We start from the raw sequence: 18,419 nt of genomic DNA on the forward strand, positions 1-18,419 counted from the left end.
GGCTGCAAGAGTAGCTCATGGTGTATTGTCGATGATATATAGGCGCCTCCGTAGCCAGGTGGGAAGGAGCAGCAGTGCGTAGCACACGCTTCTTGATTAGACCGGGGTTCGAGCCCGTCACCACAAAATACGGAAGATACGGAAAGGTCAGGGAATGACCACCGCATATCCCGGAGCAATATGGCCTTAGTTGCTAATGCTCCTAAAACACCAAATAACAACAATAACAACAACGATGATATATAGGAATTTTTCTAGCAGGGATAAGGAGGTGATTATTCCCTTGTATAAGGCAATGGTCAGACCGCACCTAGAGTACTGTATACAGGTCTGGAGGCCTCATTTCAAGAAGGATGTAGAGCTGCTGGAACGAGTACAGAGAAGGGCAACAAGATTAGTGAATGGAACAAAGGGATGCTCTTACGAAGAAAGGCTTAAGTTTTGCAAATTACAGTGTCTGGAGACTAGGCACCAGCGAGGTGATCTGATAGAGGTGTATAAAGCCTTGAATGGTTTGAGCATGCTCGATGCTGATGGGATTCTTCCTCTTGCTCAGAATAATCACCTGAGTGGGCATAAATTCTAATTGAGGAAAGACAGATAGGATAGATGTGCGGAAATTTGCCTTTAGCCAGCGGGTGGTTGGTAGGTGGAACAGACTTCCATCCCTTGTCGTGGAAGTTGATAGCCTAAATAAGTTTAAGGCTCAGCTGGACAAGTATTTCGAATGAACAGAGGGGTTGAAGTGGAAGTGGTTATTTTTTATTTATTTATTTTACTTTATTTTTTTTGGCTGATGCTGCATAAGCTTGCTTTCTTGCATCAAATGCCTCTACTAATGCTACTAATGCTAATGATTCCAATTATTTTGGACACATTGGCACTAGTGCATTTTGACCCGATTAAGCGGCTGCCCCAATTATCCGAAGTTTCACGTAAATAGTCAAAAATACAGTGGATTCCCCCCCTTTTCAATTGGTTCACTGTACGATCAAATCACTATATGATGTGTAGTAAGCGGCGGTCATTGTGATCACGTTTGTGAACTGAATTTTAATTCTATTAAACAGCAATTCTAATTAGCGAAAATAAGAGGAATATTATCCACAGGCTATAAAAGTAAAAGTATATTAAGCACAAATTTGCCCTTTATTACCTTACCAATTAAAAAATAATGATATGTGAAAATCGGAAAAATATACGTGATAATTGGAATAATTAATACATACTGTAATGTGTATATACTCACTAGTTGATATTTCTGTTCACTGACAATTGGGAGTGGGAGTTAAAATTTAAAACAGTACAAAGATAAGCAATCAATAACAAAGAACATGGCACACACAAATTGCAAGTAACACAATATGCGCAAGTGAGAACGGAGAAACAAGTTACAAAGCTTTAAAAATAGGAATGAAGAGAAGATTCTGAAAATTAATTTTTTTACATTATTGAAGATTTCATGGAAGTGTAAACACATTTCACCATAATAACCCACAGAATTCCAGCTGTCGGTATTATTGCAAATTAATACCGACAGCTGGAAAATAAGATCGAGTTTACTATCCATTTATGATAGATTGCATTAACAGAAAAGCCCAATAAACGTGTGATAGCTAATTGTTTTTATTGTTTTATGGTTGTGGCCTCCAGAAATCTGACCAAACCACACGGTCAGAGACAATCGTAAGGTAATCTCCAGTGCTGCGGTCTCCTGCCCTGATTAAACGGCACGTTATCCCAATTAAGTGAAGTAAACCTTGGCTATTTACTCGATTGGGTTCTGTTTTTTAAGATTTGTCCCAAATAAATGGCTGCCCCAATTAACCGATGGCCCAAATAACCGGAATCCACTATATATATACAGGGTGTCTCAAAAATATTGGTACAAACGTTTAGGGGAGGTAGGTAACATCTAAAGGAATGTGAATCACATAGGAACCCATAACCGGAAACATCACAGAAAAGTAGTAGCAGAGGCACAAGAAGTAGAAATGACAGAAGACAGTAATTAGTGGCAAACATTTATTTGACATAATATTAACAATGGAGTACGAGATGGATGCATTTCATGATGTTACAACAGATGCTCGAAGATTCCACCATGAGACGCGATGCATGCGTGACACCGACGCAGCATGGATTGGCGGACATTGTCGAATACACCTTGAGTTTCTTTGACAGTAGCAGCAGCAGTGCAGACAAGTCTTGCCACGAGATCCATTTCCGTCTCCACAGGCGATTCATACATGATAGATCTGAGGGCCCCACAGAAAGAAATCAAGGCTCGATAAATCAGGTGAGTGTGGGGGCCAGGCAATGGGTCCACCATGGCCAATCCATCGACGCCCAAAACACGTGTTCAAATGGTCACGAACACACCTTCCATAATGGGAAGGCACCCCATCATGTTGAAACGAAATGTTGCATCTCACATTTGCTGGAACATCATCAAGTAACCCTGGTAGAACTTGTTCGAGAAAGATCCGATATTTAGCAGAGTTCATGCAGGATGGTAACAGGCATGGGCCGACTAAGCAGTCACAGACCATACCTGCCCACACATTTACTGGGAAGCGATGTTGTGCCGCATGGGGGCTCACACCGTGTGGGCCCTCTGCTAATCCATTTACTAAGTGCATGTTTGCCAGCTCACAGTTCGTATATCTATGCATGCTCTTCGTGTGGCGACTACTGCTTGAATGAGTAAACCAGAAATTTTCCTTCTCGCAAACTGATGAACAGCGCCGTGTACCAACTTACAGTGACGTTTCCGGTTATGGGTTCCTATGCGATTCACATTCCTTTAGATGTTACCTACCTCTCCTAAACGTTTGTACCAATATTTTTGAGACGCCCTGTATATACATTTCTACTTGTTTTAGTTTTATTGTAGATTGTTACTGATTATTGGTGTTTTTCATATAAGTATTAGTGTTCATACAATTTGTGTAATCACACTAGCCTAGTTTAGGTTATCTTCATTCTATGGCCTATACATTTAAAGTTAAGATAAGAAGTGTAATGCTAAAAGATAATGATTTTTCATAACATTTTACTGATGAAAACATTTTTATCTGTAGCAAGATAATTATTAAATCTTAATACCTGTATAAATTTATATAATAATACTAATTTTTAATAATCTAACGTATTGCATTACACCACGTGGCCATCAATCCCCTACTTCATCAGGTACACAAACTGTGATAGGGTACACAATCACAGTTTGTGTACCCTATCACAGTTTGCTGAAGAGATCGATAAAAAATAAACTAACTAATAATATTTAAATAAATAAAAATTAAGAATTTAGGTAAATAATATTTAAAAATTTAAGAAAATTAACCTAAAAATAAAAGAAAATATAAAAAATATAAACTAAAATAGCAAAACTGGCAAGACTGGTATAGGTACAGACAGAAATGAGCAAGTATGAGGCATTACATCAAAAAAGGGCTGTCAATCCACTCAAAGCCCCCGATGAAGTAGGGGATTGACGGCCACGTGGTGTAATGCAATACGTTAGATTATTAAAAATTAGTATTATTATATAAATTAGTATTATTATATAAATTTATACAGATATTAAGATTTAATAATTATCTTGCTACAGATAAAAATGTTTTCATCAGTAAAATGTTATGAAAAATCATTATCTTTTAGCATTACACTTCTTATCTTAACTTTAAATGTATGGGCCATATGGAATGAAGATAACCTAAACTAGGCTAGCTTGATTACACAAATTGTAACACTAATACTTATATGAAAAACACCAATAATCAGTAACAATCTACAATAAAACTAAAACAAGTAGAAACGAATACATACTGGCACGTATAATGTACAATTGGCCTAATGGCAAAAATACAATGGCATTGACGCTGCACAAAAGAACACATAAATCTAAAAGAATACATACAACTAAACGTAATAACGATATAAATGCTAATAATATATATATATATATATATATATATATATATAGAGAGAGAGAGAGAGAGATATTATAGTGAGAGTGTTATATTGAGAAATTATTTAATTTGTGTACAAAGCAGCAAGTTGATATCAAAAAATGTGGATAAATGTGTCATTAAAAAGCCCCCATTTTTTCAGTGAATCAGAGAATAAATGAAAATAAACAGTGCCAATGTCAAAGTTCGGCATCCTCCAGTTTGAACATTGCCAGTGTTGTCAATGTTTGGATTCAGTTGAACGATAAATGTAACTGAATCCAATACAAACTATGTTATCCAACATAGTTTGTATGGGAACGAAAATAAAAACTTATACTTATTGTTCCTTCAGTTGACTTCACTCTTAAAAATTATACAGAAATTGTCTTTAAAATTTTACCAAAGTCCAAAGTTACATAACTCTGGTTTACGTAAGTCAGGGATTAGCTGTATACACAAGATAATAAATAAAATACTTATCGCTGCATACCTGCAACTTGAATGACTTTTTCAAGGGTCTACCACCAGACTGAAAGGAAAAATAACAATAAGGGGTTCTCTGTTTCTGTGATAATCGATATGTAGTAAAGTAATAACAATATACAAATTTGTATTAACAGGGCCTAAAAGTTAAGTACTACTGTAAAGTTTTTTTTTAAAAAATGTATATATATATCATAAAATGTACACCTAGTGTAAACTGGTTATCGTTGACCCAACTGAAAATGAATGAGAAAATATCCAAAGTTAAAAATCAAAAGTTATAAGTTAACTTACCATGTCCAAACAAAGAAAACATGTGGACCTCATTATACACACAAGAGAAATGGAAGAGTGTATCCAGTATAAGTGACCTCTAGGGAAGACTGAAAGCTTGGAACCTGGCAACCCCTGTGTTGTCCCCTTCGATTTTTCCTTCCATTATATTCTTCAACAGAAAATTACTCCTCCTTGCTATGCATCCAAAAAAATTTGAATTTTCTTGTTGATGCCATGAAGAAGAATTTTTGGCCTGCTAATTTTGGCCCTTGAGGTAGTCACAGGCATCCTCTCAGATATGCTAGACAAGCTGTACTTGCTACCTGGGACTCTCAAATGCTGATGGAACTGATATTCGGGTGACATTCAAGTTAAGTGGACTCGATTTCGACAAAGTCCGGACGGTCTGTGACTGCACGAACATAGCCTAATATGTGAAATATTTAGTTCAGGCATAATGAAACTTAGCAATAGCAAAGTGGTGCAAATGATTGATAGAGTAAGAAAGAAAGAGCCTGAATCCCAAAAGGTGAGGATATAGCAGCATGTTTAGAAATAGTTTCTCCTCCATTCCTGATAAATCTATTAATTTCAAAGAAATAAAAATGAAGATTATAGTATAGTTAAAAGCTAAGATAAGATAATGCTCAAGTAAGCTCAGAACAACTTGCCCATTCCTGTAGTAGGACTTTGAGCTGAAGTTGCAAGTTATTATGCATGAACTTAAGTGCAGCAATGTATTAGCAGCAAGGGAAGGTACCCACAGACTGGAGATGTGCAAATGTGACCCCAATTCACAAAGGAGGATCAAAGGCTGATACAAGTAATTACAGACCTGTGAGTTTAACTTCTGTTCCAGGAAAATTAATGGAGGCACTAGTTAAAGAAGCACTGCAGGATCATTTAGACAAGACTTCAGTTATAGCTCGGACACAGCATGGTTTTGTTAAGGGGAAGTCTTGCCTGACCAATTTGATTGGATACTATGATGCAGTCACAAAGGAACTACTGGATGCAGGGAATAACTTTGATATTATATACTTGGATCTTAGAAAGGCTTTTGATACTGTTGCACATGGAAGACTGCTGCACAAATTGGAGCAGTGTTACATTGGAGGCAAATTGCTGCTGTGGATAAAGGGGTGGCTGAGGGGGAGGAGACAGAGAGTGGTAATCAATGGACACTGCTCGTCGTGGACTAATGTTATTAGTGGAGTCCCTCAGGGCTCAGTGTTGGGTCCATTATTGTTTTCTGTATTCATAAATGATATTGATGATGGTATATCAAACTTAATGTCGAAGTTTGCAGACGATACAAAGGTAGGCAGGGTTGTCAAGGACACTACTGACACTATGCTGCTGCTGCAACAGGATCTGGAAAGGTTGAGCAGATGGGCTGAGAGGTGGCAAATGAAGTTTAACATTGACAAATGTAAAGTACTACACATGGGAAACAGCAACCCCAGAGCAACGTATCAACTCTGTGGTACTACACTGACAGTGGTAGAGAATGAAAAGGACCTGGGGATAATTGTGCAGGCAGATATGAAGTTCTCTGAGCAGTGCAGACGGGCTTCAAGAGTAGCTCATGGTGTCTTGTTAATGATATACAGGAATTTTTCTAGCAGGGATAAGGAGGTAGTGATTATTCCCTTGTATAAGGCAATGGTCAGGCCACACCTTGAGTACTGTATACAGGTCTGGAGGCCTCATTTCAAGAAGGATGTAGAGCTGCTGGAACGAGTACAGAGAAGGGCAACAAGATTAGTGAATGGAACAAAGGGGAACTCTTACGAAGAAAGAGTTAAGTTTTGCAAATTACAGTGTCTGGAGACTAGGCACCAGCGAGGTTATCTGATAGAGGTGTATAAAGCCTTGAATGGTTTGAGCATGCTCAATGCTGATGGGATTCTTCCTCTCGCCTCAGAATAATCACCTGAGAGGGCATAAATTCAAATTGAGGAAAGACAGATGTAGGATAGACGTGCGGAAATTTGCCTTTAGCCAGCGGGTGGTTGGTTAGTGGAACAGACTTCCATCCTTTGTCGTGGAAGTTGATAGCCTAAATAAGTTTATGGCTCAGCTGGACAGGTATTTTGAACGAACAGGGGGTGAAGTGGAGGTGGTTTTTTTTTTTTTTGGCTGATGCTGCATAAGCTTGCTTTCTTGCATCAAATGCCTCTACTAATGCTAATGCTAATTACCAGAGATAATGGAGGGGGAAAAAAAAGGAATATACAAATATACACAAAACAGGAGTTAATGAAACATAAAACACAGACAACGCAGGTTATGTCCAGTCACGTAGCTCCCTGAGGAGCTGTTGTGGCCACTACCAATTTCCTCCAATTGCATTGATCTTGTGCTCTGCGAGCGGCACTGCAAATTGTCATGCCCAGAAGGCCACTGTCCCATCCTTCCACCTATTTGCAGGTCTTCCTCTGCTCCTCTTTCCTTCCATTATATTCTTCAACAGAATATTACTCCTCCTTGCTATGCATCCAAAAAAATTTGAATTTTCTGGTTGATACTATGAAGAAGAATTTTTGGCCTGCTAATTTTGGCCCGTGAGGTAGTCACAGGCATCCTCTCAGATATGCTAGACAAGCTGTACTTGCTACCTGGGAGTCTAAAACGCTGATGGAACTGATATTCGGGTGACATTCAAGTCAAGTGGACCCAATTTCGGCGAAGTCTAGACGGTCTGTGACAGCCAAATCTTCTGCTGCACCTTCACGATGGTGGGACTATATTAGTAATCCTGGATATAACCCCCATGAGCAAGCATTGTGGGTGACCATCCAAGTGTGAACCAATGTAAGTAGGGGTTGAGGTGCGGTGCCCACACCACACTGTGCAATGCAGCCCCTCTGTGTTAACAGGCAATACTAGGTGGTAGATGACCCTCATAAACCGGTGCAATACCACAAATTTCTTTATTGCAGGCTTGAAGTGGAGGAAGACAAGTTTAGTCTCCAGAGCTAAGTTCCGGTCATCCCTTCCCCATCTCTTCCATCATGCAGTATGACTGATGAATTTTGAGATTATGATGAACATCATGGCGAGATCCAATCTTCCTTACATTTCGAGGGTACAGATCTAAAACAGTGTTTACAGGCGGACCGCTAGTTGGTATACCAGACAAAACCTATTGGTAACTCTTTAGGAGGCTTCGAGATCAGCTACTGTATAATCTTGCTACCTCTACTCTGTCAGACAGTGATTGTAGAGAGTCCAAGTAGTGTGTATGCGGAGGGCATTGTCAAGGCCAAATTATGTCATGGATCTGGGTATATTCTTACCATGTTAGTATGAATCAGAGCTGTAATACTCAATATGTTCTACGTTGGTAATAATATTAGTAAATTGATAAGAGGAGTTTACCTCAATATAGTACGTGGAACACTTCCGTATGATACCCTCCAGAAATTAAAACGGAAAAAACGAAAAAATCGACAACTTACCGGTACATTAAAGTAAAATATAAATAATTAAAGTGAAATATAAATAATTAAATAATCAATTTAACACAATTCAAAATCAATTCAAAACAATTAAAATTCAAATTAACGCAATTTAAAAGAATCTAACGAAAATATTCAAAACGATTTTCCTTCCTGAAGCTGACAATGCTTTTCGACCGACTGTCGTGATCACAGGAATGAAAATTATCGAATCAGGCTAAACCTGCAACTTAAATAGTGATTATGTGTCTTCGCGCATGCGCGTGAAGGTCCACGCATCGGAGATCAAATATGGCCGCCGAACATTAACAGAATTCTCGTGTAATTTAATTTCAACGGTTTCTGCAATTAATAGTCGCGTATAATTACGTTGAACGTTAAGTATTTTGGCCTCGTTAAATAAAAAAGTATGTTTTTCGTTAATGGCATGAAAGGCTAATTCTGACGCTGCTGAACGAGAAGCACGAACAGAGGCTTCGTGTTGATTTACACGGATATTAAGAGAAAACCGCGTGGAACCCTGATAAGACGAGTCGCAATCACCGCAAGAAATGTTGTATACAAGATCATTAATTTGTGTTGCGAACGCCGAAAGAACCGAGCGATTGTTCAGTATAGTGTGTAACTTCCGTATAGGCCTAGCTATAATTTTAAATTCGGTATCTTTAAAGAATCTGTTAAGCTGTTTGTGCCACTGTTCAACATATGAGACAGAAATAAAGTATTTTTTGATATTACTATTGTTGATTGGTGCAGTATTTTGTATCCTATCCTTAGCTTGTACCATAATTCGATTTATTGTGTTAATGGGATAACCCCTGTTCAAGAATCTGCTAGTTAATATTTGTATTTCTGAGTCTAAAGCAGAATCCGTCGTTGAATATTTATAGGCATTTAGAAATTGATTAAAGATAATCGATCTTTTGTAGGTGAACGGGTGGTAGCTATTATAATGTAGAAGCATACCGGTGTTAGTGGGTTTTCGATAGATGCTAAATTGTATTTTGTTCGAGTCCCGGGTAAGCGTGAAATTTAGAAAGTTTAATGACTTAGTATCCGTATCTTCCCTTTCCAATGTAAATTTGAGTCTAGAATGAATATTGTTAAACGAATGTAAAATATCTTGGATAGTACTACTATCGGTAATAACTAGAACATCGTCTAAATACCTCCCATAGTATGTGATACGGGGACGAAAAGGTGTCAAATGTATCTGCTCAATCGTTGAGAGATAGATCTCTGACATTAAGCCACTCAGGCTCAAACCCATTGGTAATCCAAAAATTTGTTTGTACACCTTGTCTCGAAAGGTGATGTAGTTAGCCTCAACTAATAGTTTAATTAAGTGAAAAATCTCCTTTATAGGCAGCTTCGTATAATTAATCGGTGTCGAGTTTTTATTTAACATATCCCAAATAATATCTAATGTGTATTCAACGTTTACATTCGTATATAATGATGTAACATCTAATGAGAATAAATTGTCATTGTCGCCGAGTTTACAGTCTTTAAGATTATTAAATAATGTATCGTAATTCTTAATCCCAAATTGTATAACCTGTCTAAAAGGTTTTATAATGTTATATACATGTGTGGCTAAGGCTGAAAATGCCGAGTTCCTGTAGGAAACAATAGGTCGAATCGGAAATCCAGGCTTGTGTAATTTTACCTGACCAAAAAGTGCAGGAATATTGTATGTTCTGGACTTCAATTCCTTCAACTGAACCATAGTAATGTAGTCGTTTTTACGATATGTGGTTAACGTTTTATTGTATTGATTTACCAAATTGGTAAACAGTGTCGGGTCCACTTCACAATAAGTGGAGGTATCAGATACAACTGAATCTAACTTATTAATATAATCATGTTTATCTAGTATTACCACTGTATCTCCTTTATCTGCCCTCTGTATAATAATGTCCTTATTTTCTCGAAGTTCTCGTAAAGCTGAACTGTCATGTGTATTCAATTTAGGAAGTCGTGTTTCTTTTATGTTATTCACTACTTGGTTAACTTGTTGAATAAATACATCTTTTTGTGGAACACTACGAAGTCCAAATTCAAAATCAATTACGCATTGTTTTTTTGGCAGCTTTCGAGGTGGTAAATTATAATTTAATCCTTTGGATAAAAGTGAAATCTGGTCCTGCGATAGTGTACACGAGGAAAGATTTGTAACCTGTTTATATGTCGGTTCGTTGGATACTGGGTGAGGGGGTGTTCGTGAACTAGCCGACATATTCTGTGGTAGTGCGTTATGTGTCTGTGGGGGGGATGTCACCCAACTCGTGTGAACTTGGTCGCAGGCTCGCGACAATGTGTTAGAATTCGTATGAACGTGTCTTGAACTATTCGATAATGTTTGCAACTTATTAACGTGTCTGTTTTTTATTTCTGAGGCTTGTGCTTCCCGTCGCAAATCTATGGAGGTCTTCAATACAGACCAATCGTTCGGATGTAGATAATTTTTTAATTTATCGCGAAGCTTCCTAACCTGGGAAAGGTATTTTTGTTTATCCGAATATCGAGATTTTAAGGCAAGCTTAACAATATTACGTGATGTCGCCAGTGATAGTTGTTTTATGCCTGAAATTTTTTGATTTAAATTCACCCTGGCAAACTTCGGAACGATGTTGTTTTGAAGGCAATATTTTAGGAAAGAAATATGGTAACTTTGGGCCGAGTACCTTAGTGTAGATTTAATGTAACTTTGTACCAAGCCATTCAAAAAATCTCCCATAATTGTGTGTATCGATTGTATACTACTGGAGAGACAGGAAGTGAATGAAATAGTCAATAAGAGTATGAAAATTAATTAGATAGTATGAATCAGAGCTGTAATACTCAATATGTTCTACGTTGGTAATAATATTAGTAAATTGATAAGAGGAGTTTACCTCAATATAGTACGTGGAACACTTCCGTATGATACCCTCCAGAAATTAAAACGGAAAAAACGAAAAAATCGACAACTTACCGGTACATTAAAGTAAAATATAAATAATTAAAGTGAAATATAAATAATTAAATAATCAATTTAACACAATTCAAAATCAATTCAAAACAATTAAAATTCAAATTAACGCAATTAAAAGAATCTAACGAAAATATTCAAAACGATTTTCCTTCCTGAAGCTGACAATGCTTTTCGACCGACTGTCGTGATCACAGGAATGAAAATTATCGAATCAGGCTAAACCTGCAACTTAAATAGTGATTATGTGTCTTCGCGCATGCGCGTGAAGGTCCACGCATCGGAGATCAAATATGGCCGCCGAACATTAACAGAATTCTCGTGTAATTTAATTTCAACGGTTTCTGCAATTAATAGTCGCGTATAATTACGTTGAACGTTAAGTATTTTGGCCTCGTTAAATAAAAAAGTATGTTTTTCGTTAATGGCATGAAAGGCTAATTCTGCCGCTGCTGAACGAGAAGCACGAACAGAGGCTTCGTGTTGATTTACACGGATATTAAGAGAAAACCGCGTGGAACCCTGATAAGACGAGTCGCAATCACCGCAAGAAATGTTGTATACAAGATCATTAATTTGTGTTGCGAACGCCGAAAGAACCGAGCGATTGTTCAGTATAGTGTGTAACTTCCGTATAGGCCTAGCTATAATTTTAAATTCGGTATCTTTAAAGAATCTGTTAAGCTGTTTGTGCCACTGTTCAACATATGGGACAGAAATAAAGTATTTTTTGATATTACTATTGTTGATTGGTGCAGTATTTTGTATCCTATCCTTAGCTTGTACCATAATTCGATTTATTGTGTTAATGGGATAACCCCTGTTCAAGAATCTGCTAGTTAATATTTGTATTTCTGAGTCTAAAGCAGAATCCGTCGTTGAATATTTATAGGCATTTAGAAATTGATTAAAGATAATCGATCTTTTGTAGGTGAACGGGTGGTAGCTATTATAATGTAGAAGCATACCGGTGTTAGTGGGTTTTCGATAGATGCTAAATTGTATTTTGTTCGAGTCCCGGGTAAGCGTGAAATTTAGAAAGTTTAATGACTTAGTATCCGTATCTTCCCTTTCCAATGTAAATTTGAGTCTAGAATGAATATTGTTAAACGAATGTAAAATATCTTGGATAGTACTACTATCGGTAATAACTAGAACATCGTCTAAATAGGCCGACCGGGCTAGCCGAGTGGGTAAAGTACCTGCCCGGCAACCCAAAGGTCGCGGGTTCGATTCCCGCCTCGGGCTTGGATCAAAGTACTGCAAAAACCTTGGGAGGTGCAATATGGCCACAGAAGCCGATGCGCCAACAACTACCAAATCAAAAAAAAAAAAAAAATCGTCTAAATACCTCCCATAGTATGTGATACGGGGACGAAAAGGTGTCAAATGTATCTGCTCAATCGTTGAGAGATAGATCTCTGACATTAAGCCACTCAGGCTCAAACCCATTGGTAATCCAAAAATTTGTTTGTACACCTTGTCTCGAAAGGTGATGTAGTGTCACGTAATATTGTTAAGCTTGCCTTAAAATCTCGATATTCGGATAAACAAAAATACCTTTCCCAGGTTAGGAAGCTTCGCGATAAATTAAAAAATTATCTACATCCGAACGATTGGTCTGTATTGAAGACCTCCATAGATTTGCGACGGGAAGCACAAGCCTCAGAAATAAAAAACAGACACGTTAATAAGTTGCAAACATTATCGAATAGTTCAAGACACGTTCATACGAATTCTAACACATTGTCGCGAGCCTGCGACCAAGTTCACACGAGTTGGGTGACATCCCCCCCACAGACACATAACGCACTACCACAGAATATGTCGGCTAGTTCACGAACACCCCCTCACCCAGTATCCAACGAACCGACATATAAACAGGTTACAAATCTTTCCTCGTGTACACTATCGCAGGACCAGATTTCACTTTTATCCAAAGGATTAAATTATAATTTACCACCTCGAAAGCTGCCAAAAAAACAATGCGTAATTGATTTTGAATTTGGACTTCGTAGTGTTCCACAAAAAGATGTATTTATTCAACAAGTTAACCAAGTAGTGAATAACATAAAAGAAACACGACTTCCTAAATTGAATACACATGACAGCTCAGCTTTACGAGAACTTCGAGAAAATAAGGACATTATTATACAGAGGGCAGATAAAGGAGATACAGTGGTAATACTAGATAAACATGATTATATTAATAAGTTAGATTCAGTTGTATCTGATACCTCCACTTATTGTGAAGTGGACCCGACACTGTTTACCAATTTGGTAAATCAATACAATAAAACGTTAACCACATATCGTAAAAACGACTACATTACTATGGTTCAGTTGAAGGAATTGAAGTCCAGAACATACAATATTCCTGCACTTTTTGGTCAGGTAAAATTACACAAGCCTGGATTTCCGATTCGACCTATTGTTTCCTACAGGAACTCGGCATTTTCAGCCTTAGCCACACATGTATATAACATTATAAAACCTTTTAGACAGGTTATACAATTTGGGATTAAGAATTACGATACATTATTTAATAATCTTAAAGACTGTAAACTCGGCGACAATGACAATTTATTCTCATTAGATGTTACATCATTATATACGAATGTAAACGTTGAATACACATTAGATATTATTTGGGATATGTTAAATAAAAACTCGACACCGATTAATTATACGAAGCTGCCTATAAAGGAGATTTTTCACTTAATTAAACTATTAGTTGAGGCTAACTACATCACCTTTCGAGACAAGGTGTACAAACAAATTTTTGGATTACCAATGGGTTTGAGCCTGAGTGGCTTAATGTCAGAGATCTATCTCTCAACGATTGAGCAGATACATTTGACACCTTTTCGTCCCCGTATCACATACTATGGGAGGTATTTAGACGATGTTCTAGTTATTACCGATAGTAGTACTATCCAAGATATTTTACATTCGTTTAACAATATTCATTCTAGACTCAAATTTACATTGGAAAGGGAAGATACGGATACTAAGTCATTAAACTTTCTAAATTTCACGCTTACCCGGGACTCGAACAAAATACAATTTAGCATCTATCGAAAACCCACTAACACCGGTATGCTTCTACATTATAATAGCTACCACCCGTTCACCTACAAAAGATCGATTATCTTTAATCAATTTCTAAATGCCTATAAATATTCAACGACGGATTCTGCTTTAGACTCAGAAATACAAATATTAACTAGCAGATTCTTGAACAGGGGTTATCCCATTAACACAATAAATCGAATTATGGTACAAGCTAAGGATAGGATACAAAATACTGCACCAATCAACAATAGTAATATCAAAAAATACTTTATTTCTGTCCCATATGTTGAACAGTGGCACAAACAGCTTAACAGATTCTTTAAAGATACCGAATTTAAAATTATAGCTAGGCCTATACGGAAGTTACACACTATACTGAACAATCGCTCGGTTCTTTCGGCGTTCGCAACACAAATTAATGATCTTGTATACAACATTTCTTGCGGTGATTGCGACTCGTCTTATCAGGGTTCCACGCGGTTTTCTCTTAATATCCGTGTAAATCAACACGAAGCCTCTGTTCGTGCTTCTCGTTCAGCAGCGGCAGAATTAGCCTTTCATGCCATTAACGAAAAACATACTTTTTTATTTAACGAGGCCAAAATACTTAACGTTCAACGTAATTATACGCGACTATTAATTGCAGAAACCGTTGAAATTAAATTACACGAGAATTCTGTTAATGTTCGGCGGCCATATTTGATCTCCGATGCGTGGACCTTCACGCGCATGCGCGAAGACACATAATCACTATTTAAGTTGCAGGTTTAGCCTGATTCGATAATTTTCATTCCTGTGATCACGACAGTCGGTCGAAAAGCATTGTCAGCTTCAGGAAGGAAAATCGTTTTGAATATTTTCGTTAGATTCTTTTAATTGCGTTAATTTGAATTTTAATTGTTTTGAATTGATTTTGAATTGTGTTAAATTGATTATTTAATTATTTATATTTCACTTTAATTATTTATATTTTACTTTAATGTACCGGTAAGTTGTCGATTTTTTCGTTTTTTCCGTTTTAATTTCTGGAGGGTATCATACGGAAGTGTTCCACGTACTATATTGAGGTAAACTCCTCTTATCAATTTACTAATATTATTACCAACGTAGAACATATTGAGTATTACAGCTCTGATTCATACTATCTAATTAATTTTCATACTCTTATTGACTATTTCATTCACTTCCTGTCTCTCCAGTAGTATACAATCGATACACACAATTATGGGAGATTTTTTGAATGGCTTGGTACAAAGTTACATTAAATCTACACTAAGGTACTCGGCCCAAAGTTACCATATTTCTTTCCTAAAATATTGCCTTCAAAACAACATCGTTCCGAAGTTTGCCAGGGTGAATTTAAATCAAAAAATTTCAGGCATAAAACAACTATCACTGGCGACATCACGTAATATTGTTAAGCTTGCCTTAAAATCTCGATATTCGGATAAACAAAAATACCTTTCCCAGGTTAGGAAGCTTCGCGATAAATTAAAAAATTATCTACATCCGAACGATTGGTCTGTATTGAAGACCTCCATAGATTTGCGACGGGAAGCACAAGCCTCAGAAATAAAAAACAGACACGTTAATAAGTTGCAAACATTATCGAATAGTTCAAGACACGTTCATACGAATTCTAACACATTGTCGCGAGCCTGCGACCAAGTTCACACGAGTTGGGTGACATCCCCCCCACAGACACATAACGCACTACCACAGAATATGTCGGCTAGTTCACGAACACCCCCTCACCCAGTATCCAACGAACCGACATATAAACAGGTTACAAATCTTTCCTCGTGTACACTATCGCAGGACCAGATTTCACTTTTATCCAAAGGATTAAATTATAATTTACCACCTCGAAAGCTGCCAAAAAAACAATGCGTAATTGATTTTGAATTTGGACTTCGTAGTGTTCCACAAAAAGATGTATTTATTCAACAAGTTAACCAAGTAGTGAATAACATAAAAGAAACACGACTTCCTAAATTGAATACACATGACAGTTCAGCTTTACGAGAACTTCGAGAAAATAAGGACATTATTATACAGAGGGCAGATAAAGGAGATACAGTGGTAATACTAGATAAACATGATTATATTAATAAGTTAGATTCAGTTGTATCTGATACCTCCACTTATTGTGAAGTGGACCCGACACTGTTTACCAATTTGGTAAATCAATACAATAAAACGTTAACCACATATCGTAAAAACGACTACATTACTATGGTTCAGTTGAAGGAATTGAAGTCCAGAACATACAATATTCCTGCACTTTTTGGTCAGGTAAAATTACACAAGCCTGGATTTCCGATTCGACCTATTGTTTCCTACAGGAACTCGGCATTTTCAGCCTTAGCCACACATGTATATAACATTATAAAACCTTTTAGACAGGTTATACAATTTGGGATTAAGAATTACGATACATTATTTAATAATCTTAAAGACTGTAAACTCGGCGACAATGACAATTTATTCTCATTAGATGTTACATCATTATATACGAATGTAAACGTTGAATACACATTAGATATTATTTGGGATATGTTAAATAAAAACTCGACACCGATTAATTATACGAAGCTGCCTATAAAGGAGATTTTTCACTTAATTAAACTATTAGTTGAGGCTAACTACATCACCTTTCGAGACAAGGTGTACAAACAAATTTTTGGATTACCAATGGGTTTGAGCCTGAGTGGCTTAATGTCAGAGATCTATCTCTCAACGATTGAGCAGATACATTTGACACCTTTTCGTCCCCGTATCACATACTATGGGAGGTATTTAGACGATGTTCTAGTTATTACCGATAGTAGTACTATCCAAGATATTTTACATTCGTTTAACAATATTCATTCTAGACTCAAATTTACATTGGAAAGGGAAGATACGGATACTAAGTCATTAAACTTTCTAAATTTCACGCTTACCCGGGACTCGAACAAAATACAATTTAGCATCTATCGAAAACCCACTAACACCGGTATGCTTCTACATTATAATAGCTACCACCCGTTCACCTACAAAAGATCGATTATCTTTAATCAATTTCTAAATGCCTATAAATATTCAACGACGGATTCTGCTTTAGACTCAGAAATACAAATATTAACTAGCAGATTCTTGAACAGGGGTTATCCCATTAACACAATAAATCGAATTATGGTACAAGCTAAGGATAGGATACAAAATACTGCACCAATCAACAATAGTAATATCAAAAAATACTTTATTTCTGTCCCATATGTTGAACAGTGGCACAAACAGCTTAACAGATTCTTTAAAGATACCGAATTAAAAATTATAGCTAGGCCTATACGGAAGTTACACACTATACTGAACAATCGCTCGGTTCTTTCGGCGTTCGCAACACAAATTAATGATCTTGTATACAACATTTCTTGCGGTGATTGCGACTCGTCTTATCAGGGTTCCACGCGGTTTTCTCTTAATATCCGTGTAAATCAACACGAAGCCTCTGTTCGTGCTTCTCGTTCAGCAGCGTCAGAATTAGCCTTTCATGCCATTAACGAAAAACATACTTTTTTATTTAACGAGGCCAAAATACTTAACGTTCAACGTAATTATACGCGACTATTAATTGCAGAAACCGTTGAAATTAAATTACACGAGAATTCTGTTAATGTTCGGCGGCCATATTTGATCTCCGATGCGTGGACCTTCACGCGCATGCGCGAAGACACATAATCACTATTTAAGTTGCAGGTTTAGCCTGATTCGATAATTTTCATTCCTGTGATCACGACAGTCGGTCGAAAAGCATTGTCAGCTTCAGGAAGGAAAATCGTTTTGAATATTTTCGTTAGATTCTTTTAATTGCGTTAATTTGAATTTTAATTGTTTTGAATTGATTTTGAATTGTGTTAAATTGATTATTTAATTATTTATATTTCACTTTAATTATTTATATTTTACTTTAATGTACCGGTAAGTTGTCGATTTTTTCGTTTTTTCCGTTTTAATTTCTGGAGGGTATCATACGGAAGTGTTCCACGTACTATATTGAGGTAAACTCCTCTTATCAATTTACTAATATTATTACCAACGTAGAACATATTGAGTATTACAGCTCTGATTCATACTATCTAATTAATTTTCATACTCTTATTGACTATTTCATTCACTTCCTGTCTCTCCAGTAGTATACAATCG

At 36.8% G+C, this 18,419-nt stretch overlaps 1 protein-coding gene across 1 annotated transcript in view; it reads right to left on the bottom strand.

The window, feature by feature from the left end:
* LOC150077584 (uncharacterized) overlaps positions 1 to 18,419 on the bottom strand; it is a 246,973-nt gene that overhangs the window by 167,868 nt on the left and 60,686 nt on the right. The gene's annotated exons all lie outside the window — the stretch shown is intronic.

The sequence above is a fragment of the Mastigoproctus giganteus genome, chromosome 12 (assembly GCF_048544385.1).
Source record: "Mastigoproctus giganteus isolate SK-2022 chromosome 12, ASM4854438v1, whole genome shotgun sequence".
In the NCBI taxonomy this organism is placed as follows: Eukaryota; Metazoa; Arthropoda; class Arachnida; order Uropygi; family Thelyphonidae; genus Mastigoproctus; species Mastigoproctus giganteus.